This window comes from Capricornis sumatraensis, chromosome 16, assembly GCF_032405125.1.
Source record: "Capricornis sumatraensis isolate serow.1 chromosome 16, serow.2, whole genome shotgun sequence".
In the NCBI taxonomy this organism is placed as follows: domain Eukaryota; kingdom Metazoa; phylum Chordata; class Mammalia; order Artiodactyla; family Bovidae; genus Capricornis; species Capricornis sumatraensis.
Window position 1 is genome coordinate 23,125,880 of NC_091084.1, and position 26,781 is coordinate 23,152,660.

Consider the following 26,781-nt stretch of genomic DNA (forward strand, 5'->3'; position numbering starts at 1 on the left):
GGGTTGGAGTCAGTCATACTGGGTTTAAGCCCTACCTCTTCCCATTCACAAGTAATATGACCTTTGGCAAATTCCTTCTTTTCCCTAAGCTTCAATACAGCCCTGAAGTTTGATTTACTCACTTTCTAGGTTTTATTGTAAGGATCAAATAAAATAGCCTATGTAATCAATAGCAACTTAAACTTATGTGTTCAGTCAGCTACGTTTCCTTTAATCAAAGCAGTTAAGTTCAGTTGCTCAGTCATGTCTGACTCTTTGCGACCCCATGAATCGCAGCATGCCAGGCCTCCCTGTCCATCCCCAACTCCCAGAGTTCACTGAAACTCACGTCCATCGAGTCGGTGATACCATCCAGCCATCTCGTCCTGTGTCGTCCCCTTCTCCTCCTACCTTCAATCCCTCCCAGCATCAGGGTCTTTTCCAATGAGTCAACTCTTCACATGAGGTGGCCAAAGTACTAGAGTTTCAGCTTTAGCATCATTCCTTCCAAAGAACAACCAGGGCTGATCTCCTGTAGAATGGACTGGTTGGATCTCCCTAGAGTCCAAGGGACTCTCAAGAGTCTTCTCCAAAACCACAGTTCAAAAGCAAAATAGTAGTTCAGAGGAAACGAAAGACTTTGACTGGGGCAAATAGACCCACTTATATCCAGGAGACATTCTGATCAGAAAGAGCCTAAAGCGGAAGGTGAGAAGCAGCAGAAGGGAAGTAGCACCTGAGATCACTAAGATAAGCCTTTGATTGCCCCGGAAGGGAAGGTTCGAGGAGGAGCCGGCAGGGCTGGAGCCAGGTCAGGCCGAGAGGCTGACTCACCCCTGGCCACGTGCCAGCTCCAGCAGAGACTGTTGCCAGAGTAAACTGGTCAAGGAGACAGGCTGAAATGGATACTGTTCTCCCCTGGGGCTGGCCAGAAACATGTCCTAGAGCCTATGATACAGAGTGAAGTAAGTCAGAAAGAGAAAGACAGATATTGTATATTAATGCATACATATGGAATCTCAAAAGATGGTACCAACAATCCTACGTGCAGGGCAGTAAAGGAGACACAGACATAAAGAACAGACTTTTGGACTCAGTGGGAGAAGGGGAGTGTGGGAGGAGTTGATAGACTAGCATTGAAACATATACCCTACCATATGTAAAACAGCCAGTGGGAGTTTTATGTATGATGCAAGACACCCAAAGCTGGTGCTCTGCGACAACCTGGAGCAGTGGGGTGCAGAGGGAGTTGGGAGGGGTGTTCAGGAGGGAGGAAACACGTGTGTGCCTATAGCCAATTCATATTAATACATGACAAAACCCAACACAACATTGTATGGTAACTATCCTTCAGTTAAAATAAATAAGTAAATTTTTAAAGACAAAAGAAATAAATCCTAGGCTCTTGGCAGGGCTCACAATGCCTAGCAGGAGACTTTTGCCAAGGATGAAACTGCAAGCAAAACAAAGAGGCAGCCTGGGGATGGGCAGCTGTGGGGTGGAGGAGACTTTTTTTAACCTCATCTATGAGCCATCCAAGGTTACTGAGGATGAACTGTTTCTATTAGGAAATTTCTGTGATCAGGCCAACTAAGCTATCATTGATTTACAAAACACCCCTGTGATTAGCCAGGATTGGAAGGGGTGGAAGCAGGTGGAGGGGCCAATTCTCCAGATACACTAACTTAGCTCCTTAGAGACCCTGGCCCTTACAGAAATGGTTTCCCTGACTCATGGTCTAATGTTCATCTCTAGGCTCTTATTAAGAGTCTATGAAATAGCCCCAGGAAGGCTGTTTCCTACACTATCCATTACATCATTCAAATTCTTTAATATAAAAACCCAATATTTCCATTTGGCAAATTCCTTTTAGAATTGACAGGAACAGTAGAAAAGGCATAGAGTTTTTTTTATTAAAGAGACTTTTAATTGGAATGGTAGCTCTTCTATACACTATTGACACTCCTGACAAACGGTATAGCTTGCTTCTTAAATGGAGATAGTAACATTACCTGGAGGGGTGTTATAGGAATTGCAGGCGCTATTTATTGGATGTTTACAATGTGCAAACCACTCTGCAAGAGTCTAATAAACATCTCAGTGAATTCTCACAGCAAATGTGTGAGTGCAGAATCATCTTCTCCCCAGTTCACAGATAGAGGGATGGCAGCCCTGAAGCAGAAGGTACTTGCCTGGTGTCTCCCAGTCAGCAAGGACAAAGGTGATGCGAACGAAAGTTCTTGGCAGTCATTCAGTGGGTGCTGAGCCAATGTCAGTTGCCTTTTCCTGTTTTCTTAAAAACCTGTAATATTACCTTTTCAATGATTGAAAGATCGAGTTTTAATCTTCCCTGTTTTTCCCTCATGAGCAATTCAAACCAGTAACTCTGATTCAGGAGTATTTAATCCCCACCCAAGTCGCTAATGGTTTTGAAGTTTCTATTATAAGAGCTCTATTATAGATATATTTATTGAAAGCCATTTTACACTCTTTTGGAAACAGGTTATAAATCCAGGGTCCTTAGATGAGTAACTAACTGCAAGATGACTGCAGCCCTGAGTATAAAATAAGTCATTTTTTTAAAAAAATTCAAATATATTAGAATTGCTGAATCCAAATAAGGACTGCCCTTTATTTATTTTTTTAATTTTACTTTATTTTCCTTTACAATACTGTATTGGTTTTGCCATTTTAATATAAATTTATTTATTTTAATTGGAGGTTAATTACTTTACAATATTGCATTGATTTTGCCATACATCAACAGGAATCCACCACAGGTATACACGTGTTCCCCATCCTGAAGCTCCCTACTCCTCCCTCCCCGTACCATCCCTCTGGGCATACACACTGAGGAAACCAGAATTGAAAGAGACACGTGTACCCCAATGTTCATCGCAGGACTTCCCTTTAAAAGGGAAACCTCCAGAGGCTAAAGACATAATTCAGTGATAAATAATTAAAAATGTTAAAATGGCTCCTCTTTGGGAATTGCCTTTAGTATCTATGGCATAATTTTCACATCCCCCAAATAATAGCAAATTCATGTTGGAAGTGGGGGGGTTTAATTTTTAGAAACATAGCAATCATTCAGAACTAAAATTCTAGACAGAGAAGAGTGATTAAACTTGGAAAACTAGACTTTGGTCCAAAGCCAAATGACTACGTAAAATATGTCACAAGGAGTCGGACACGACTGAGCAACTTCACTTTCACTTTTCACTTTCATGCATTGGAGAAGGAAATGGCAACCCACTCCAGTGTTCTTGCCTGGAGAATCCCAGGGACAGGGGAGCCTGGTGGGCTGCCGTCTATGGGGTCACACAGAGTCGGACACGACTGAAGTAGCTTAGCAGCAGCAGCAGCAAGCTTTCTCATGAAGGTTATGAATCAGCTGTAAAGACTTTGTCAAATCCTAATCAGCAGACAGATACTTTAGAGGGATTTGCCTACAAAGCCACTGAGAAGAAGATGGTCACTTGTGAAGGTGGGGACCACCCTTCCGGCTGCAATGATGACTGGAGGTGAGAGGGTCCCAGTGAGGGAGGCCAGGAGGGCTCACGTGACTGCCATGAGAAGATGGGCTCAACGTAGCCAGAAAGCATTTGAATTAGGCATCTCAGACAAGGGAACATGGAGAGGATGATGCTAAAAGTCATCAGACCCCTGCTTCCTCATTTAGTACAGATCAGATTGCTGTGAAGAGAAATATCAGGAACTTTCATTTAAAGGGCCAGGCTTGAGTGAAAGATGTGAAAGAGGAAGAAAGTTCAACCTTGAGGCTGCAAGTGCAAAGACAGGAAAAAGAATCTCAGGCTAATCTCAGGAGTCACTGCACCTGAGCTAAGTGTCACAGAACTTTCACATACCGTGACTCTGAGACGCTGCATTTATCATGCCCAGACCTAGTTGAGCAGTAATCTTCATCATTCAAAGGACTTTTATGTTCCTGTTTCAGTGAACCCTTAAATACCCTTGTGAAATGGATGGGGTGGGTAATGTTATAAAGCCCACTTGATAGTAAAAAGGATGAGACTTAGATAAATTAGTTAACTAATCCTTCAGAGTCACTCAACTTATAACTAAACTGTTACCAGGACCTTGATCTGCTGTCCTCGACTTCTGAATTTAACTAACTTTCTCTTCTCTTTATTGATAAAGACATAAATTTTGAGTTATTTTCTACAAAGAAATGATCATAGTGACTTTAGCAGTCTTTATTAGCATCTCAGAAGTTATATTTAAAAATTGCTTCAAAAATTAAGGAAGCCTCTATCTGACACCTTGTGTCTGAAAATCTAAGCAAATAGGCACACCAAAACATTAAATTGTGTGTCACCCTCTTCCTCTTGAATGAAGCAAAAATATCACAAATAACATTCCTGATGATTATAATCTGTACCTCATTTTCTAAAATACAATCTTCAATAAGCAGTCAGCTAGTCTTCCTAAAATGTACCCTATGGCAGAGATCCCATGAGTCAGACTTGTCAGCCCAATCTAGCTAATTACCTACAAGATGCAGAGCCCAAGGTCATGCTCAAGCTCTCCCAGCTGCCTTCCAGCTCACCTCACAGCCATCCAAACAAGAGTCCAGTATTTGAGCTCCGGCAGCCTTGACGCTCAAAGCAAGTCATTTTACTCCTAAACATGAATTTGAGCCAAATTCCTAAAAAATGCAAGGAAAGTTTCAAATGTGTACTCCTCAAGAAAGAGATTTCTCACTAACTTCTTTATCCTCAACATCAGAGTGATATCTGCAACAAAGGTGGTATTTAGGAAGAACCTGAAGTAGATGAAGGGGGGAAAAGGGGGAAAGATGAAAGCAAGGAGAGAGGTAGGGAAGGAAAGGCAAAAGAAAGGAGCAGGAGAAGGAGAGTGAGTCAGAAGGGAAATCTACGTCCTGCAACAAGTGCAACTGGGTCAGTTCAGCAGTCCATGTTCCTGGACTTTGTGGTAAGGCAAAGAAGTAGCCGCGTCAGCTCCAGCCTACTCGCCAGTTTTCAGCCCTCAAGGATTTTTAATGAAAAACAGTTATACAAACACGTGGTCTGTGTTCACAAACACAGCCGAGAAACAAAGAGAAATGAAGACGGGGAGTTGATTCTACCCAAGAGGCATTTCACCAGGAATTCTTGGCTTACTTTCTCTCTGTGAGCTATGCCCACCGCAGGAGACATCATCATGGCAAAACAGAGATCCAAAAAAAGGAAAAAAAAAAGGAAACCCACCAGGCCTTGTGGAGTCTGGTTTCCAGTTGCACTTTTTTTGGGCCATGTTTACTGAGCAGATGGTGGAGGTCCTGATTCTTCCAGGGGCAAGCATATCTTCTCTGTAAGTTTTTCTGCCAATCTGCCCCCATGACTATGCTGATGCTGTCATCTGGAGCCAAATAGATCCCAGGAGATACTTTCTCTACTATGGCTTACGCAGATTTTTTTGCCTCACACATTCATTTTGCAATTATTTCTTGATTGCTTGCCATCCATCAGGCACTGTGCATTATTACTCATCCCTTCCTGTGCAACAGCATCACGGGGGAAAGCAGAAGTCTGTGGCTGTGAGTGACGCCTCCCAGTGGCCTTTTGCTCATTTGGAATCTCCTTGGACTTCTCCCCAAGTACCTGTGGAGGGCAGGCAGAACCCTTGAACCCACTGGAAACTAGTTCTACGATGGCTCCTAATATACAAAGTCAAAAGTCTTCCCTGGATTTCAGGACTTATGTTATTCAGCAGCACAAGCCTAGGCCCTCCCTTGCTGCACAGGAGTGCCAACTCCCTCTCAGTCTTCTGGACCCTCTTTTCATGTCAAGGTCACTGATATCCCATATGGTGGCTTTGTAAGAATTTAGAAACAAGTATTCCTTCCTGAAGACTTTTTTTTCCATCTGATGCAAAATTGGTCAGAATAGATAATTTTGCTAGAACAAAACGTTTAACTCTTATTTTCCAGAAAATTCTCATAATAATATACACGTGCCCTCCACCATGTGAAGGTGCCTCTTCAGATTTTGTGTCTTTGTGTATGTGTGACAGTGCACAGTGGTACTATGTGTTGCCTTTTGGTTGAGTGGCTCCGTTTCTCATTCTTTCCATACAATTTCTCTGATTCACATCCCAAGTCTTCCACAACTATTTCCCTAATTGCTTATTCATACATTCCACAATTATTACTAGGCCCTGGAATACAGCTGTAAACATGATGGGTGAGGTCTCTGCTTTCATAGGGAGGGACTATACACAAATATTTGTGAACAAATAATTACAGAAAGGGAAAGGGCAAAAAAGAAGATAAGTGTGATGGGCTTGCATGCAATAGGGGCACTTCATAGGAGGGTTCAGAAAGCTCATTCTGAACAGCTGTTACTTGAATGATGAGAAGTCAGTCATGCAAGGATTTGGGGATGAATATTCCCTGGTGGCTCAGGGGACACAGGAGATGCGGATTCGATCCCTGAGTCAGGAATATCCCCTGGAGGAGGGCATGGCAACCCATTCCAGTATTCTTGCCTGGAAAATCCCATGGACAGAGGAACCTGGCAGGTTTTAGTCCTGGGGGCTGCAAATTGTCAGACATGACTGAGCAACCGAGCATGAGCATCCCAGTCAAAAGAAAGAGCAAGGATAAATGCTGTGGGGCAGGACTGTGTTTGGCAAATTCAGGGGCCAGAAAGGATGACCACTATAGGGAGAGTGGTAAAAGTGATAGGAAATAAAGTCAAGAGGTAGGCAGGGCCCAGGGCATATGAGGTTTCATAGCTGTATGAAGGAGTTTGGATTTTATTCTAGGATTTAAACAGAATTTAAACAAAGTAATATCATCCGATTTAACTGTTTTAGAAATCCTTCTGTCTATTCTGTGGGAAATGAATTGTAGGAGCTAGAATGGATCAGGAAAACTAGTTAGATGTGGAGAAGTCTGTCTAATGTATAAGGATTCTTTCTGACTCTGCCTCACCAGTGGTCCTCACCATGCATATGGTTCTGTGTTCCTAGTTGCAAACGGCAGGCTCCATTTTAAGCTGAAAAGGGATTAATTTTAGATTTTAAGTAATTCCCAGAATTTAGAAAGGGGCTGAAGAAGCAGTCTTGAGATCAAGCTGTCTCAAACCATACAGGAGGACCAACTTGGGAAGGATACTGTGCTAACTGGTTTGCTGAACTCTGAAAGCTGGAGCTCAAATAACCTGTAGCCTCTGGCAGTGAGGTCACTCCTGTGTCAAGACAGCCATGGGACATTGGTGTCCTTGCTGTCTCCATTGCACAGATAGGGACCCAGTGGTTAGCGGTGGGAATTGGGCTCCACCAGGAACTAAGGTGGAGCAGGCAGTTTCTTCCCAAGACTTTAGAAGGCCTGGGAGTCAGAGGTGGGAGGTCAGCCAGAGCTTGCATAAGCAAGCATAAGTCCATATACCATGAAGATCAAGGCTGGATGCCAAGACCAAGGAAACCAGAAATATGGGACAAGTCTGTGGTCATAACCCTAAGTGGTTGGGCTGAGAATGTGGCATCCAATTGACAGGACAAGGCCAAGCTAAAACACTGCCACAGCCACATTCTGGACTGGAATAGCCTCTCCTTTACAGATTTTCTGCCAGTGGCTGCACAGTTCATTTTTTACTATTTATTATTTCACTGCATTGGGTCTTAGCTGCAGCATGTGGCATCTTCGGTCTTTGATGCAGCGTATGGGTTCTTCTTCTTTTCTTTTATTTTTTTTTTAAGTTGCTACATGCAGGATCTTTTTTAAAAAGTTGCAGCATGCAAACTCCTAGATTTGGCATGTAGAATCTAGTTCCTTGTTCAGTTCAGTTCAGTTCAGTTGCTCAGTCATGTCCGACTCTTTGCGACCCCATGAATTGCAGCATGCCAGGCCTCCCTGTCCATCCCCAACTCCTGGAGTTCACTCAGATTCATGTCCATCGAGTCAGTGATGCCATCCAGCCATCTCATCCTCTATCGTCCCCTTCTCCTCCTGCCCCCAATCCCTCCCAGCATCAAAGTCTTTTCCAATGAGTCAACTCTTCACATGAGGTGGCCAAAGTACTAGAGTTTCAGCTTTAGCATCATTTCTTCCAAAGAAATCCCAGGGCTGATCTCCTTTAGAATGGACTGGTTGGATCTCCTTGCAGTCCAAGGGACTCTCAAGAGTCTTCTCCAACACCACAGTTCAAAAGCATCAATTCTTCAGTGCCCAGCCTTCTTCACAGTTCAACTCTTACATCCATACATGAGACCAGGGATCAAACCCAGGTCACCTGCATGGAGAGTGCAGAGTTTTAGCCACTGGACTACCAGAGGAGTCCTGCCTCACACAGTTCTTACTCCCTTCATTCCAATGCAAATATTCTTCAGCCTCACCAGGATCTTCTATGTTGATATGACTCTACTTTCTCCCATTTTGTTTCCTATTCAACACAGACCCTTAGACCATCAGTCTTTACCTATTTACCCATGTTTTTCTTTGAAACCTTCATCTCTGGATATTTCTTTCAAGCATACTTACATTGAAAAAAATCTCAGAGAAAGACATTTGCCTGTCTAGTATCTCAAATGATGGCTCCCCAACTTTCCTCTGGGGAGTTTCCCCAGCCACCATTTTGTCTATGAAGCCACAGGGCTCAAGCCTTCAATGCACTACATTCATTCTGACCCTGGTGATAGATTCAGGAATAGATACATGACTCAAGCCAATCAGGCCCAATCAGAGTGGATGCCAGGGCTTTTGTTGAAAGGATCAGGAATAGTGAGGACTTTCTGCCAGAGTCAGAATGGTCTGTTTCAGAATGGAGACAACCCACAGGGAACAGAGCTGAGAAACAACAGATCGTAGTGACATCATTTGATTCCTGTACCAGATTTATTGATGACAGCCTTGCATTTGTATTTTCAGTTCTTCAGCTAACACAGCCACTATTTAAGCCAATTTGGGTTGGGTTGTTTGCGACTTGCAATCAGATAAATTCATTCTTAATTAAGTCTCCTGGATCATTCTTGCCATTTTGCTTCTCTTCTTTCAGGATGGTTAATGAATGTACATGTATGCTCAGGCGCTTCAGTCGTGTCCGACTCTGTGTGACCCCATGGACTGTAGCCCTCCAGGCTCTTCTGTCCATGGGATTCTCCAGGCAAGAACACTGGAGTGGGTTGCTACTTCCTCCTCCAAGGGAAATTCCCAACCAAGGGATTGAACTCACATTTCCTGCGTCTGCTGTACTGCAGGCCAATTCGTTACTGGGAAAGCCCAGTTAATGACTACCTTGTTCTAAATACATGATCTCTAATTACTATTCTAAACCCACCTCATAATTCCACCTCACATTCTCAGTAACATAGTCACTTTTGTATAAATGATTGCTCCCAACTTTCACTACTCTCCTCAAGCATCCACATTATTCTCCTCTTTATACTTATCAAAGGGCTTGTCTGCTGACCCAGTAACCAAATCAAAGCTTTCTTTATTTTCCCAGTCTTGCACTTACAAAGGCCACCAGCAACTAATAACAATTGTTGTGGTACTCTATAAATGTTGCTTAAAGAAGACTCTGTTTCCCCCTTGTATCTAAGAAGCTGTATGAACTTTGTTTATTTTATAACCCAAGACCTAGTATAGCATCTGGAAGATCATGACATCTGGTCCCATCACTTCATGGTAAATAGATCGGGAAAAAGTGGAAACAGTGATAGATTTTATTTTCTTGGGCTCCGAAATCACTGAGGAGTGTGACTGAAGCCATGAAATTAAAAGATGCTTTCTCCTTGGAAGAAAATCTATGACAAACCTAGACAGCATAGAGACTTCACTTTGCCAACAAAAGTTCGCATAGTCAAAGCAATGGTTTTTCAGTAGTCCTGTACAGATGTGGGAGTTGGACCATAAAGAAGGCTGAGCACTGAAGAACTGATGCTTTTGAACTGTGGTACTGGAGAAGACTCTTGAGAGTACCTTGGACAGCAAAGAAATCAAATCAGTCAATTCTAAAGGAAATCAACCTTGAATATTCATTGGAAAGACTGATCCTGAAGCTGAAGTTCTGATACTCTGGCCACATGATGTGAAGACTGACTCATTGGAAAAGCCCTTGATGCTGGGAAAGATTGAATGCAAAAGGAGAAGAGGGCTCAGAGGATGAGATGGTTAGGTAGCATCACCAGCTCAATGGGCATGAATGTGAGCAAACCTGGGGAGATAATGAAGAACAGGGAAGCCTAGTATGTGGCAGTCCATGGGGTTGCAAAGAAGCAGACATAACTTACTGACTGAACAACAACAATATATATACTATATTTTATATATAATGGAATATTACTCAGTCATAATAATAATAATAAAATCTTGTCATTTGTGATGTGGAAGGACCTAAAGGGTTTTATACTAAGTGAAATAAGGCAGATAGAGAAAGATAAACAATGTATGATTTCACTTGCATGTAGAATCTAAAAAAGGAAGACACACAAACAAAACAAAAACAGACTCATACACAGAGAGAAGGAACTGGTGGTCACCAGAAGGGAGGGGGTGGAAAAATAGAAAAAAGAGATTATGAAAGGTACAAATTTTCAGTTTCAGAATTAAGTCATGAGGATGTAATATACAGCGAAGGTGAATAGAGTCAATAATATTGTAATAATTTTGTATAGGAACAGATGGTTACTATACTTCAAATTTTTAAAAAAATAAATGTTTGCTTTTCTTAATGTGGCCCAAATTATGGATTGAGGTCCTAATAGTCTGTGGTATCTATTGAACTAAAAACTGAACTGCCTAACCCATACTTTATAAAACCAAAGAGGCATTCAGAATCAAAATGGTATCATATGCCTCTACCCTCTCCCTCATTTGCACCCTGTCTGAATGTTCTCTAGGGTTCTTTCTATCTGCAGCAGTCTGTGAGATATCTAAGGGGATGACTGTCAAGCCTAAGGCAGGTCTTCACCCACTTTGATTCACACGCCACCTTCGCTTCACTAGAAATGCCCTTGACAGCTATGGAAAGAAAGGAAACATACAGCCATTTCAATTGCTGTGGGCTGCAATATATATACCTGGAAATGTGGGAAGAAGGTATCTGATGGGGAATGCGGCTCAGTTGAATCACTTTGGTTTAAAGGGTAGCAAGGCACAGAAGTGGAGTCAGTATTACTCCTGCTTTAGGAAGGAGGGAATGGAAACTGCCCTGGCTGAGAGAACCTGTGGCCGGGGTAAATTCTGGTTACAGCTACAGATTACTAACTACTCTGCAGAACTGGACAGCCCCTACCAAACCTTTGCAGGAACTGCTGACACATCGCTTCATTTCTAAGGTTTTTGCATCCACATATGCCTTTGATCTTACAACAATTAAAGTAAACATAAAAAGAGAAATTTCATTTACTTTATTTCAATTGGAGGTTATTTCCCAAAATTTTAATGAAAAAAGCAAACAGAAACAACCCAAACTTTGCATGACTGGGAAATGTAGTTTTTACCAAAGGTGTCGTCTTCAGGAAAGTAAGGTTAGATGTACTTTACAGGGTTTTTGGGAATTTTCAGCCATAATGATGTCATAGTTTCAAAGTCCAGTTCAGCTGCTCAGTCGTGTCCAACTCTTTGAGACCCCATGGACTGCAGCACTCCAGGCTTCCCTGTCCATCACCAACTCCTGGAGTTTACTCAAATTCATGTCCATCGAGTCAGTGATGTCATCCAACCATCTCATTTTCTGTCATCCTCTACTCTTCCTGCCTTCAATCTTCCCCGGAATCAGGGTCTTTTCCAATGAGTCAGTTCTTTGCATCAGGTGGCCAAAGTATTGCAGCTTCAGCTTCAGCATAAGTCCTTCCAATGAATATTCAGGACTGATTTCCTTTAGGATGGACTGGTTGGATCTCCTTGCAGTCCAAGGGACTCTCTAAGTCTTCTCCAACACCACAGCTCAAAGCATCAATTCTTCAGTGCTAAGCTTTTTTTATGGTCCAACTCTCACATCCATATATGATCACTGGAAAAACCATAGCTTTGACTAGATGGACCTTTGTCAGCAAAGTAATGTCTCTGCTTTTTAATATGCTGTCTAGGTTGGTCACAGTTTTCTTGCAAAGAGCAAGTGTCTTAATTTCATGGCTGCAGTCACCATCTGCAGAGATTCTGGAGCCCAAGAATATAAAGTCTGTCCCTGTTTTCATTGTTTCCCCATCTATTTGCCATGAAGTGATGGGACTAGATGCTGTGATCTTAGTTTTTTGAATGTTGAGTTTTAAGCCATCTTTTTGACTCTCCTCTTTCACCTTCATCAAGAGGCTCTTTGGTTCCTCTTCACTTTCTGCCATGAAGGTGGTGTCATCTGCATATCTGAGGTTATTGATTTCTACTGGCAATCTTGATTCCAGCTTGTGCTTCATCCAGTCTGGCATTTTGCATGATGTATTCTGCATGGAAGTTAAATAAACAGGGTGACATATACATCCTTGATGTACTCCTTTCCTAGTTTGGAACCATTCAGATGTCAGCACATTGCAGAACAACAGCCTTTGTTGTAAGGTTCTACAGAGTAGAACCTCACCTCTCCTGGAAAAACAGAAAGCAGGGGAATATTCATGTTCCTGCAGGTGCACTTTGTGACAATTCACCCTGCCCACCTTCTCTTCACTTGTTATAAAATTAGACCAGCCCTTCCTTGCAGTGTGGACAGTACAGACTGCCACATGATAGAGGACACCCATGTAGGCTGGGAGAAATTCATGCCAGCCTCCTCTGGAACAACTGTAACAACTAATATTCAAACCCACTGAATACATGAAAAACACAACAAACCACACACTTTTGAAGAGGGAAATACCAATAATCAAACTCCAGACTAATTTCACATGAATAAATAATAGTGACTATGTACCATTTTCAGAATGGTCCTCCAAGGTGGCTTGTGCTAAATCTTAAAAAGTTTCCTGGTATTTTATCCTTTAGACACAGTTGTTTCTTCTCTTTGCTGACAAAACCTATGACATACTTAAAAATAGAACAAGGCATAGTCTTTTCTGATCAAAGACTAAAATTCATGCATTTATTGCATTCACAAACAACAGATGTAAATTTGTTTGGAATATGTCAATAGTGCCTGAAATACTCATATAGATTTAAAGTAAATAAGAATTCTCGATGAAAAAGGTAGAAAACTGAAATTATTTTCCACACTATGAAACTAAATATGCTTGAAAAGAAAAGAGAATGTTGTAAATGGTGCTGCTGTGAACACTGGGGGGCATTTGTCTTTTCAAGTTGGAGTTTTCATTTTTTCTGGATGCATGCCCAGAAATAGGATTTCTGGATCATATGCTAGCTCTATTTTCAGTTTTTTGAGAAACCCCCATGCTGTTTCCAATGGAGGCCTTCACCCATTTAAACTCCCACTAACAGTGTATAGGGTTCCCTTTCTCAGCACCCTCTCCAGAACTTATTATTAGTGTTCATGGTGTGTACTCAGTCACGTCCAACTCTTTGTGATCCCATGGACTGAAGCCTGCCAGACTTCTCCATCCATGGGATTTTCCAGGCAAGAGTACTGGAGTGGGTGGCCATTTCATACTTCAAGGGATCTTCCTGACCCAGGAACCTAACTCACATTTCCTGTGTCTCCTGCATTGATTGGCAGGTGGATTCTTTACTGCTGAGCCACCCAGGAAGCCCATTAATGTTCATAGCAGCACTATTTACAAGACAAGACATAAAAGTAAACTAAGTACCCATCAACAAATGAATGGATAAATAAATAAATGGCAGATGAATTGATGTGGTATGTATTTACAATGGAATATTCTTGGCCATAAGAAAGAATGAATTATTGCCATTTGCAGCAACATAGATGAACCTAGAGATTATCATACTATTAAGAGAGAATTAACAGAGAAATTAAGGAATTAAGAAATTAATTAAGGAATAACTTAAGGAATTAAGAGAGAAATAAAAATCTATATGGTATCACTTTTATGTGGCATCTAAAAAAATAATATAAATGAATTTACTTACAAAACAGAAATAGATTCACAGATGTAGAAGATACACTTATGGTTACCAAAGGGGAAAGGTTTAGAAGAAGATATTTTTCTAAAAAAGAAAAAAAGGTTTATTTGTTCATGTTACGAAGAAAAAAATATCCTTTGGAACTGAAAACAAATTTTTAAAAAACTGACTCAGGCAAAGGAGGAAGAACAAGAACTATGCAAACACCATTTGGTGATACTACTTCAAGCATATAACCTTAGAAACAACTTTCAGCTTAGTAATATTTATTACATGCCAACTAAATGCCTGGGATTATGCCCGGCCTCAAGACTAGAGAGATGACTAAGACAGGACCTTTGCTCTCAATAAGCTCCTACAAGACTCCCCCTTTCTTCCTACTCCTGGGTCTCGTTAAAGCCAATAACCACTTCTTCCTCTATTCCCTCCTATATCCTGTCATATTTCCATTTTAGCTTCAATTTTTTTTTTTTTTTTTTTGGCAACTGTGGTTAGCTTTTATTATCAGGCAGAAAGAGCTCTTCTCTAGTTTGAAATTTACCAGGATGTTCCTCGCCTAGTGACGTATATAACTCTATTTATATGCAAAATCTTTCTCTGTTTCTCCATCTGACTTCATCTAGTCATGACCACTTTTTTCCTAAATCTAAATGCCTTCCCCAATCAGAATTCACCTTCTTCGTCTCCTTTCCACCATATCTATGAACAATAAAGCTAATGTACTCAGTGGCCTGGTTTTCTTCTTTCCATTCCCAAAGCTCACTCTTTCCTTCTGTGCTACCAAAGTTTGGAATTACTGCATGCTCCACATCTCCCAGACTTCTATTCTCTTGTTTCAGAGTATCCTCCCTGCAGTCAACAGAAGGGAGAAATTGCCTGCCACCTGGATCCAAGAGAAATACCTTTTCCTTGCCAAATGAGTTGGAAAACAAATACCTCCAAACAAAATCAAATCATTTTAGGGGCAGGATTTAACCAAGGGGGAGCACCCATTCTTTCCTGCTCCTAAAATCAGGCACATAACTCAGGAGGCATAGACTTTCCCTTTCTCTGTTGTATCATCTGAGTTCCCTAAGCCCTCACTTCCCCATGACTACAGTGAGATTACAACAATGAAACATACTCTCACTCTCAATCTTCAAGAAAGTTGAGGTACTTGAGATTCTTCCCATATAGCTGTGAGAAGACACAAACTTTGGCTAACACATGCCTGCCCTGCCCTTCACCACTTTTCTGTTCTGCTCTGAACCACAGTAATGCTGATTTTCATTGCTGTCATTAATAAAGGAGCAGTTATGCTGATGGCTTATGGCATCCCTGTCAGGGCCTCTGCCTTGGCCGTCGACTGTCCAGGGCAGGTCTCCATACCCAAGGCCCTGGAGCTCCATTTCTGACATGTATGACACTGTTGCTGAAGCCGGGAGAGAGAGCTGATTCTGATCAACATCCGCACTGTGTCTGCTTACTCTTCCCTCCCTATACTCCTACCACTTCAGGGACACATACGTCAGCAACAAGAGAGCTGTCTCCTGTTTCTGCTGGCACTGTTCTGCTGATATCTTGGGCTCTCAATAGCCCATGGAGATTCTAGCAAACCAATCTTTCTGGTTGCTTTCTACTTTAATTGCAGCTCCCTAAACCTAGGACTCACATGTTAATCAATAGTTGATGGATCGACTGAGTGATAAACACTTGAATTTAAAACTTCTATTCCGTTTCTGCACTTCTCCAGCCCACCCTTTAGCTAAACCCGTTCTGCTAGATTCTCTTTTTCCTTAGAGTGAATTCTGCATCTCACATAAACAGAACTTTGGCAGACCTGTCCTGCCATTCCTCCTAACCATGTCTAAATGAAATACTAAAAGTCCATTAAAAAGTGCAGGGGAGAACCTAGCTATGGATGAGTGAACGAGAATCAGCACATGAGTCCAGGAAAAAGGCATCCTCTGATAACATCTATCAGATGCATTTGGCCTAACAGTGATTCTCAACTGATGAGCTGCTTCAGAAGAAAATAAATTAGAAAAGTCACTAATGAGAACCCTGTTTTTTCTTCCAGCTGTTTGTTTCTTCTGAATAAGAGCTTTATGCCTTAATTACAGCTCATAGTGACTGCCAGTGACTATTATTGCACAATTTCTTAGAATTTACTCTCCCATGATTGTAAACAGTCAATATTTCCACAGAACCAAAGTTCTCATTGTTGGTTAGAGGCTTATTTAAAGTTAATAACTGAGCTTCACAACAGCACCACAAGCTCAGTATGCAAACTGACTTCCTAATGCCTATTCTTTCAGGTAGATATTTGCAGGAGAGACAAACCCTTACATAATTTGCAGATCCTTAGGAGCTCTGGGATTCTTCCAAGCTGCTTACCTACTATGTTCATTCAAATACCGCTTTCTCTCTTTCCTAGGAGAATTTATTTCCCCTGAAAATTTTCTCAAAAGATATATTTCTTTCTTACAGGGAGTCCTGTTGCTTATGTAAACAATCTTCACTTTTCTTTGGTCAAGCTGTGTAAAGCAGGCTATATCTGTTTCTAATTGTTTTCTTACTCTTGGCTTTGAACTTCATACACTTTCAGCTGGTGCAGTCTTTAAATCCCTTCTGCCCTAGGAGTGTAGCATTGCTAATGCAAACCATGACCAGCCCTTTGGACTAGTTTTTATCTGCTCGGGAATATCTTGATCAGAGATTGGAATTCTTATATCCCACTTGTGTAACCTTGGATATAATTCGATTTGATTCTATTAGATCAAGTTCATGGTAGACTGTCTTCTGTGCTACCCTGATTTTATTACACTTTCCATGTGCTAGTGGTTCCCAACAGCACCACACCTAACCTTTCCTCCGAGGACATCTCTTCGGTAATTTATCATAAAATTGCACATGGACTGTGCTTGGGTATCTTTGTTCAGCTTTCTCCTTATCATGATTACTACCCCAGTCTGCAGACATCCAAATCAAGAAAACAAATAGAAGGGGAAAACCCACAGAACTAGGAATTAAGAGTCTTTTATAAATATTGTTTATGAGAAAGAGTTAAAGGTAAATTTAATTCTCCCCCCAAAGTTTTACTTGAAAGTAGTAAATGTGAGGACTCTTGAAGTTTTATATTTCAACCATATAAAGGCTTTTAATTTCTCTGGGCTTTAGCTTCTTTCTGTGGAAAATCAGAATGGTACTATCTGCCCTAAGATCTCTTAGGATTAGAATTATAAGAGATGATTGCACGAAGATAATTTCAAAATGTATAGAACACCACTCACATGTAATTTGGTAATATTATCACTAAAAGGACAGACATAACATTGCTAGGAGAAAAAGTTTATTTTCTCATTACATGATTTCCACTTAATTTTCAGGATCAGCCTTCTGATAAACAGAATAGACAATTCTTGTGTAGTGAAATTCTGAGAGACTTGGACAGCATCTCAGACTGAAAAGATGCTTTTGCCATCTGCTCATCGATATATGAAATTCAATCAATCAATCACCAAGGACACATTTGTTAGAGATGAGGCTGGCAAAGAGAAACTTTTGAAAGAGAAATTTACATGGATTCAAAACTATGATGCTAATTAAAAATTGCTTTTAGAACACATCCTAGGAGCAGGTTTTGATGTTAAGGAGGGGGCTGATCCTTGCTTGGTATACCAGTCTTCTAAAGGATATGTATCCTGGATTTCTCTGGGCAGTTTCTCACCTCCTAGTCATTAGTTCATTATTAAAATGGCAGGGAAAGGTGGTAAAACACAATTATCTCCCATGATCACAGTTGACCATTGGCCCGAATATGTACCCCCATCCAATACATCCAGTACATCCAATACAGGGGATGTAGGTCCACAAGCTGGGTGGGGATATTCAAAATGCTCTTGCCACGATCACTGTGAATCACAGAATGCCAGAAATAGAATGTCATTTGAGAGACTATAATGAAGGACTCAGCAACACAAATATCTACAGGGGTTACATAGGTAATATAGAGATGTGAATCAGGTGGTATAAAGCAACAGGGAGTGATAGCGTCTGTGGCAAAACAAAGAGAGAATGTCATGTGTCTTTCAGCATTTAAATTCCCACTTAATTAAAAGTTGTATTGATCAAACCAACCATATCCACAGAGTGACATGTTTGTCCCCAGCTGCCAGTCCTGACCCAACTCGCTTGTGATAAAGGTGACCCAACTGCAGTCCCATGAGCACATGAGTCATGAGCTACCATGGCTCAGCTTCATGGGTAAACTTCAAACTTATACCCCTCCCAGGGAACCCCAGTTTTTCCTGGGGTGCTTCACGGCTTTCTGTCTTTAGTCAGCCTGTGCTGTCTGCTCTGCTCTTAGCCTCTTTCTCACGTCTCTATCTCCTCATAGACTACTGACCTCAAACCTGGTGAAGAAACGTTACTATGGCTAACACAGAACCTACCCTTGTGGAAACACCATTTTCTATTCCAAGGATGTTACCCTAGAGCTCTCAATGCCACCATTTCCCCAGGCTGCAGAGAGAGGAGGCTACTTCTCTGTCCAACTCAATGCTGCACTTCAGCAAATGGACCCCAAAGCCATGCTGGGTGAGCCCAGAATAGCAGAAGGCTTCCTGTGAAAACAGCCCCATTGCTTCCTTCTTTTCTGTGTACATCTGTCATGCTCAACTCTAAAACAAATACACAAACACTATCCATCTCTGCCAGAAAGAGCCACAGTGCAGGCACAGTGCAAACAGTGCCAAGAGACATTTTCCCCACCCAGCCCACTACCAAATAAGAGCAAATCTGCAAAGACATTGTTTTGACTAAAATATACACGAGTTTACATTAACTAAAAGAATCCAGCTTCTTTGTTTAAAGCCTCAGCATTAAGAAAACTGTCAAGTCAGTGTAGTGAATCAAAATTTGATTTACAACTGTGCAGCTCAAGGGCCTATTTAATTGATCCTGCCAGAGCATAGGAATAGGCTTCTCTAGGAAGTGTTGAGTAATCTTCAATAAGACTGACAAATTCTGGCAGTTTTCAAATGAAATGTTTCAGCTTCTACCCATAATATCTTAAAAAAAATCTTGGGGTTGAATTTTAATCACCATATTTGATATATTTCCATGAAGATATTGAGACTCCAGGAGATGCGTCTGCAAATGATACCACCAAGAGAGTGAAAAGACAACCCCCAAAATGAGAGAAGATACTTGTAAATGATATATCTGATAAAGGATTTCTATCCAGAATATGTAAAGAAATCTTGCAAGTCAATGAGAAAAATATAACTAACTCAGGAGAACAAGATGGCAGAGGAGTAGGTGGATGTGGAGTACATCTCTCTCCATGAATACCTCAGGAATACACCTTCAGATACAGAAGTGCAGGCAGAACACCAGCGGAGAACGGACAGGAGTACCTGACCAGCAGAAAAGAATACATAGAACCATGCAAAACTTGGTAAGACAAGGAATTAGGGGGGAAAACAGGAGTGTTAGTAGAACTCGACCTGCCCTTGGCCAATGGGGAGACTGAAGCAGGGGGTCCAATCCCCATATCAGGGCAATTGTCTGAGTCAGAGGAAAACGTTTAAGGCTGAAAGTGAAACAGGTGATCTGTAGCAGCTTAAGTGGAATGAGACTCAGGCAGCCCTTGCTGCAGCCATACATACCCGGACATGGACGCAGGTCCCATGGAAGGCACAGTGGCTGGGAGCTGGAGTTAGGGATTGCAGAGCAATCCCAGGCAAGGGGTGCTGTTGACTGCAGAGAGACGGATCAAGGGGATGAGAGAGAGGAGATTGTGGTGGGAAATGCCTGTGGAGGAAAGCCAGGCAGCCATGGAAGCAAGGCAATACTGCTGAGTCATGCAAAGGGGGTGGAGCCATTACCATAGCCTCTCTCCCCGCTACACACCAGTATCAGCAGCTGAAAAATAGAAAAGCTGGCCCATCAAATGCCTGACACACTGATCTACAGAGCTGGACCCCAGCCAGGGGAGCCCCTCAATGTGTCTGATGTGCCAAATAACAGAGAAGGACCCCAGGTGAGGGAGCCCTCTAAGTGTCTGAATGGGTGGAGCTGTGGACAAAGACTGGCCAAAGAAGCCTTCTGATCACCAGCTACAAGAGGCTTGAAAAAAGACTCTGAAAGGGCCATAATTCCTGCGATGGAGACAGTCTGTCCCTGATGGTGCTGCCAGGGTCCCTGCAAGCCAAGCAGCTGTGCCATCTTCATGCTCAACTCTCCCTGGGGCAGAGCTGCCACAGGTAAAAAAAAAATCTTGTGCCTATGTGTGCAGGGTTGCTTTGGTAGTGTCCAGCTCTTTGCAACTCTGTAGACTGTGGCCTGCCAGGCTTCTCTGTCAGGGAAGTGTTTCTCCAGACAAGAATACTGGAGTGTATTAGCCAATAGTGGTTTCCATACCCTTCTAGAGAACTATATTTCCTCCTGCCCCAGCTGCCAACTCCCCTGAGTACCTGGTGCTGCCAGAACCCCTGCAGTTCAAGCAGCTGTGCCACCTCCACATCTGGCCCTCACAGGGGCAAACCCAAGTCCTCCAGGGCAGCCTCAGGAGCAAACCCCAGTGGACAACCCACATGCCAAGGTGGAAATAAAACCACAGTTGAAACCCAGGGGCAGTGTGGCTAAGGAAGAAGACCCCAAACCTTCCCAGTAGCTGTACAAGCTGCAGATTAAATCCACACGTTTAACTAGGGAGACGCTGTGTCTATGGAATATATAAAAGGTCATTGAGACCCCCCACAAAAGAAAACACACTGGTTCCAATAGCTGTGGACATTGGAGGTAAGAACATACATGAGTAGGAGCAGATTAGAATCTGAGCTGCCCCTGCAGCAGGTCCAGAGATCAGCACAGTGTTGGAAGGCATCCTAGGGAGGTGAGGTAGACTGTGACTCTCAGTGAGGAGAAGGACTCTGACAGCAGTGACTCAAGTAAAACATGTATTATTCTTATGTTTTGACTTGTTCTGTAGATTCTTTTGGATTGTTTTCTTTTTTTTTTTTTCCCTTTTCTCCCCCCTCTGTTGTAGTTGTTGATTTTATTGGCACTATGAAATCTAATTAAGCTTTTGAGCTTTTTAAGTTTTATTCAGTCACATTTTTATTGTTGTTAAAAACTCTGCCTCTACATTGGGCTTTTGCAGTTCTGTGGAGTTCTCCTTTTTTTTTTTCTCCTTTTTTTCTTTCTTCCATTTTTTTTCTTAACTCTTTTTAAAATATTTAATTTTTAATTTTCTCAAGCTTATTATGTTTTTTGTACATTTATTCCTTTGTGTGCCTTTCCTACTATTCTTTTTCCCTTGCAGTTAATCTTTAATGTATATAAATCTTCTTCATCTACCTTTATTTAAATTGGCATACCTATTCTTTCTTTCTTTTCTTTCTTTCCTTTCCACTCAACATATTTGTTAGGTTTGTTTTCATTGTTTTATTCCCCACTTGGCACCTTGCTCTAGTTTTGTTTTCCAGTTTGTGCTTTAGTTTGTTTTATTCTTAACTGGTAAAGATAATTTTTGATTTCCTTTCTTCTCCAGGTCAATCTATTGTACTTTGTTGTTGTTGTTGTTGTTGTTGGACTGTTTTGACTTTGCTCGTGGGTGTATATGTGTATGTTACATTATTTTAATTATTGTTTGCCTGATTCTGTAGCTGTCGTTTGTCTGAAATTCAGCTTTGATTTCTTATTTTTGGATATTTGTTTTAATCTCACTTAATGCCATAACAAACCACTTGTGGAATCTTTGTTCCTGACCAGAGATCAAGCCCTGAGCCTTTGGAGTGGGAGCACTGATTCCAAGACCCTAGACTACCAGACAACTAGTCCTCTAACTTATCAAATAGTGAGAACTCACAGAAAGGAAACCACTTAAATACAAGACTCAGCATCATCCAACCACCAGTAGTACTCTGTGCAGGATGCCTCATCTAAGCAACAAACAAAACAAACAAACAAACAAACAAACAAAAAACCCAATCATCAGCAGACAGGATTTTACTCCCTCATTCAGCCTTGCCCATCAGAGGAAAAACAAACATGTAAACAAAGTGAAAGTGAAGCCACTCAGTCATGTCTGAGTCTTTGCGACCCCGTGGACTGTAGCCCACCAGGCTCCTCCATCCATGGGATTCTCCAGGCAAGAATACTGGAGTAGGTTGCCATTTCTTTCTCCAGGGGATCTTCCCGACCCAGGGATCAAACCCAGGTCTTCTGCATTGCAGGCAGATGCTTTAACCTCTGAACCACCAGGGAAGGCCAAATGCAGCACAAATTTCACCCTGTACAATGTTTACCCAAACCACTGGAACAAGCTTCGGAGGGCAGAAACAAAAAGGAAAAAGGAATTCAATTTTGAAGGCTGGGTAAAGGAGACCTCAAACAAAATCAGTAAAAAAAAAAAAAAAAGAAAGAAAGAAAAAGAAAAGGAAAGGCAGAGAAATACTACACAAATGAAGGAACAAACTAGAAACACAGATGAAGAGGAAATAGGAAAACTACCTGAAAAAGAATTCAGAATAATGATAGCAGATGATCAGAAACCTTGAAAACAAAATGAAAAAATGTGAGAATCAATTACCAAAGACCTACAAGCATTAAAGAATAAACACACAGAGACAAAAATCACAATTACTAAAATTAGAAATACTCTAGAAGGAATCAATAGCAGAATATCTGAAGCAGAAGAATGAATCAGTAAGCTGGAAGATAAAATGGTGGAAATAACTCTTGAAGATCAGAGTAAACTAAAAAGAATGAAAAGAATTGAAGATAGTCTCAGAGACCTCTTGGACAATATCGAACTCACCAACATTCAAATTATAGGGGTCCCAAAGAAGAAGAAGAGAAAAAGAAAGGGTATGAGAAATTTTTTTAGGAGATTATAGTTGAACATTTCCCCAATATGGAAAAGGAAATAGTCAATCAAGTCTAAGAGGCACAAAGAGTCCCATATAGGATAAACCCAAGGAGAAACACCAAGACACATACTAATCAAACTGACAAAGACTAAACACAAAGGAAGAATATTAAAGAATCAAGGGAGAAGCAACAAGTAACATACAAGGGAAACCCCATATGCTTAACAATTGATCTTTCAGCAGAAACTCTGCAGACCAGAGGGGAATGGCAGGATATATTTAAAGTACTGAAAGGGAAACATCTACAACCAAGATTACTGTACTCAGCAAGGATTTCATTCAAAATTGATGGAGAAATAAAAAGCTTTTCAGACAAGTAAAAGTTAAGAGAATTCAGTACCACCAAACCAGCTTTACAACAAACGTTAAAGGGACTTATATAGTCAAGAAATACAAGAGAAGAATAAAGATCTCCAAAATCAATCCCCAACAATTAAGAAAATGGAAATAGGAACATATATATCAATAATTATTTTAAATGTAAATGGATTAAATGCTCCAACCAAAAGACACGGACTGGCTGAATGGATACAGAAACGAGACCCATGTATATGCTGTCTACAAGAAACCCACTTCAGACCTCAAGACACATATAGACTGAAAGTGAGAGGACTGAAAAATATATTCCATGCAAATAGGAAGCAAAAGAAAGCTGGAGTAGCAATCCTCATATCAGACAAAATAGATATTCAATAAAGAATATTACAAGAGATAAGGAAGGACACCACATAATGGTCTATGGATCAATACAAGAGGAAGACATAACAACTGTAAGTATCTCTGCACCCAACATAGGAGCACCTCAATACATAAGACAAACACTAGCAGACATAAAAGAGAAAATTGACATTAACACAATAATAATAGGAGACTTTAACACCCCACTCACACCAATGGACAGAGCATTAAAACAGATAATTAATAAGGAAATGTAAGTCTTAAATGATGCATTAGATGAGATGGATCTCATTGATATCTTCAGGACATTCCATCCAAATTCAGAAGAATACCCCTTCTTCTCAAGTGCACATGGAACATTCTTCAAGATAGACCACATCTTGGGTCATAAATCAAACCTCAATAAATTTAAAGAAATTGAAATCATATCAAGCATTTTCCCTGACTGTAACACTATGAGACTAGATATCAATTACAAAAAAAAAAAAAAACCTGTAAGAAACACAAACATGTGGAGATTAAACAACACGTTTCTAAATAACCAACAGGATACTGAGGAAACCAAAAGGGAAATCAAAAAATTTCTAGAAATAGTAACAATGCAAACACAGCAACTCAAAATCTGTTTCAGCAAAAGCAATTCTAAGAGAGAAGTTTATAGCAATACGATCCTACCTCAAGAAACAAGAAAAGCATCAAATAGACAACCTAACTTTACACCTAAAGCAACTGGAAAAAGAAAAACAACAACAACCCCAAAAAAAATTAGTAGAAGGAAAGAAATCATAAATTTCCAAGCAGAAATAAATGAAAGAAACAATAGTAAATATTAATAAAACCAAAAGTTGGCTCTGAGAAGATAAACAAAATTGACAAACTTTTTGCCAGACTCATCAAGAAAAAAAAAAGAGAAGAATCATATCAACAAAATTAGAAATGAAAAAGGTGAGGTTACAACAGACAATGCAGAAATACAAAGGATTATAAGAGACTATTATGAACAACTATATGGCACTAAAATGAATAACCTGGAAGAAATGGACAGATTCTTAGAAAAGTTCAGTCATCCAAGACTGAACGAGGAAGAAATAGAAATTATGAACAACCCAATTATAAGCACTGAAATTGAAGCTGTGATCAAAAATCTCCCCCCAAAAAAACCAAAAGCCCAGGACTAGATGGCTTCACAGGAGAATTCTATCAGACATTTACAGAAGAGCTAATGCCTATCTTTCTAAAACTCTTTCAAAAAAATTGCAGAGGAAGCAATATTTCCAAACTCATTCTATGAGGCCACCATCACCCTGATAACAAAGCAAGACAAAGACAACACACACACAAAAAAAAAACCTACAGGTCAATATCACTGATGAACATAAATGCAAAAATCCTCAAAAAAATTTTAGCAAACAGAATCCAGCAACACATCAAAAAGCTCATACACCATGATTAAGTTGGGTTTATTCCAGGAATGCAAAGATTCTTCAATATATGCAAATCACTCAATGTGATATTAACCAACTGAAAGATAAAAAATCATATGATAATCTCAATAGATACAATAAAAAATCTTTGACAAAATTCAGCACCCATTTATAATTAAAACTCTTCAAAACATGGGCACAAAAAGGAACCTACCTGAACATTGGCCATATATGATAAACCTACAGCAAACCTTATTCTCAATGGTGAAAAACTGAAAACATTCCCCCTAAGATCAGGAACAAGACAATGGTGTCCACCTTAACCACCATTTGTCAACATAGTTTTGGAACTCCTAGCTACAGCAATCAGAGAAGAAAAAGAAATAAAAGGAACGCAGATTGGAAAAGAAGACATAAAGCTCTCACTGTTTGCAGATGACAGATACTGTACATAAAAAACCCTAAAGATAGTATCAGAAAATTACTAGAGCTAATCAGTGAATTTAGCAAAGTTTCAGCATACAAAATCAATGCACAGAAATCACTTGCATTTCTATATACTAACAATAAAAACTCAGAAAGAGAATTTAAGAAATCAATCCCATTCACTATTGCAACAAAAAGAATTAAATAACTAGGAATAAACTTACCTAAGGAGACAAAAGAACTGTACACAGAAAATTATAAGATACTATAAGACATTATAAGATTTTATATAAGATATTATAAAATTATAAAGAAAGAAATCAAAGATGACATAAATAGATGGAGAGATATTCCATGTTCCTGGGTTGGAAGAATCAATATTGTGAAAATGACTATACTATCAAACACAATCTACAGATTCAATGTGATCCCTATCAAATTACCAATGGCATTTTTTTACAGAACGAGAAGAAAAAATTTCACAGTTTGTATGGAAACACAAAAGACCCTGAATAGCCAAAGCAGTATTGAGAAAAAAGAATGGAACTGGAGGAATCAAGCTTCCTGACTTCTGATTATACTACAAAGCTACAGTCATCAAGACAGTATGGCTCTGGCACAAAAACAGAAATATAGACCAATGGAATAAAATAGAAAGGCCAGAAATAAAGCCCTGCACCTATGGGTACCTTATTTTTGACAAAGGAGGCAAGAATATACAATGGGGCAAAGACAACCTCTTCAATAACTGGTGCTGGGAAAACTGGACAACTACATGTAAAAGAATGAAATTAGAACACTTCCTAACACCATACACAAAGGTAAACTCAAAATGGGTAAAAGACCTAAATGTAAGACCAGAAACTATAAAACTCTTAGAGGAAAACAGGCAGAACACTCAATGACATAAATCAAAGAAAGAACTTCTATGACCCACCTCCTAGAGTAATGGAAATAAAAACAAAAGTAATCAAGTGGGACCTGATTAAACTTAAAAGTTTTGCACAGCAAAGGAAACTGTAAGCAAGCCTCAGAATGGGAGAAAATAATAGCAAATGAAACAACTGACAAAGGATTAATTTCCAAAATATACAAGCAGCTCATACAACTCAATGCCAGAAAAACAAACAACCCAATCAAAAAGTGGGAGAAAGACCTAAACAAACATTTCTCCAAAGAGGACACATACAGATGGCTAAAAAACACATGAAAAGATGCTCAACACTGCTCTTTATTAGAGAAATACAAATCAAAACTACAATGAGATATCATCTCATACTAGTCAGAAAGGACCTCATCAAAAAGTCTACAAACAATAAATGATGGAAAGGGTGTGGAGAAAAGGGAACACTCTTGCACT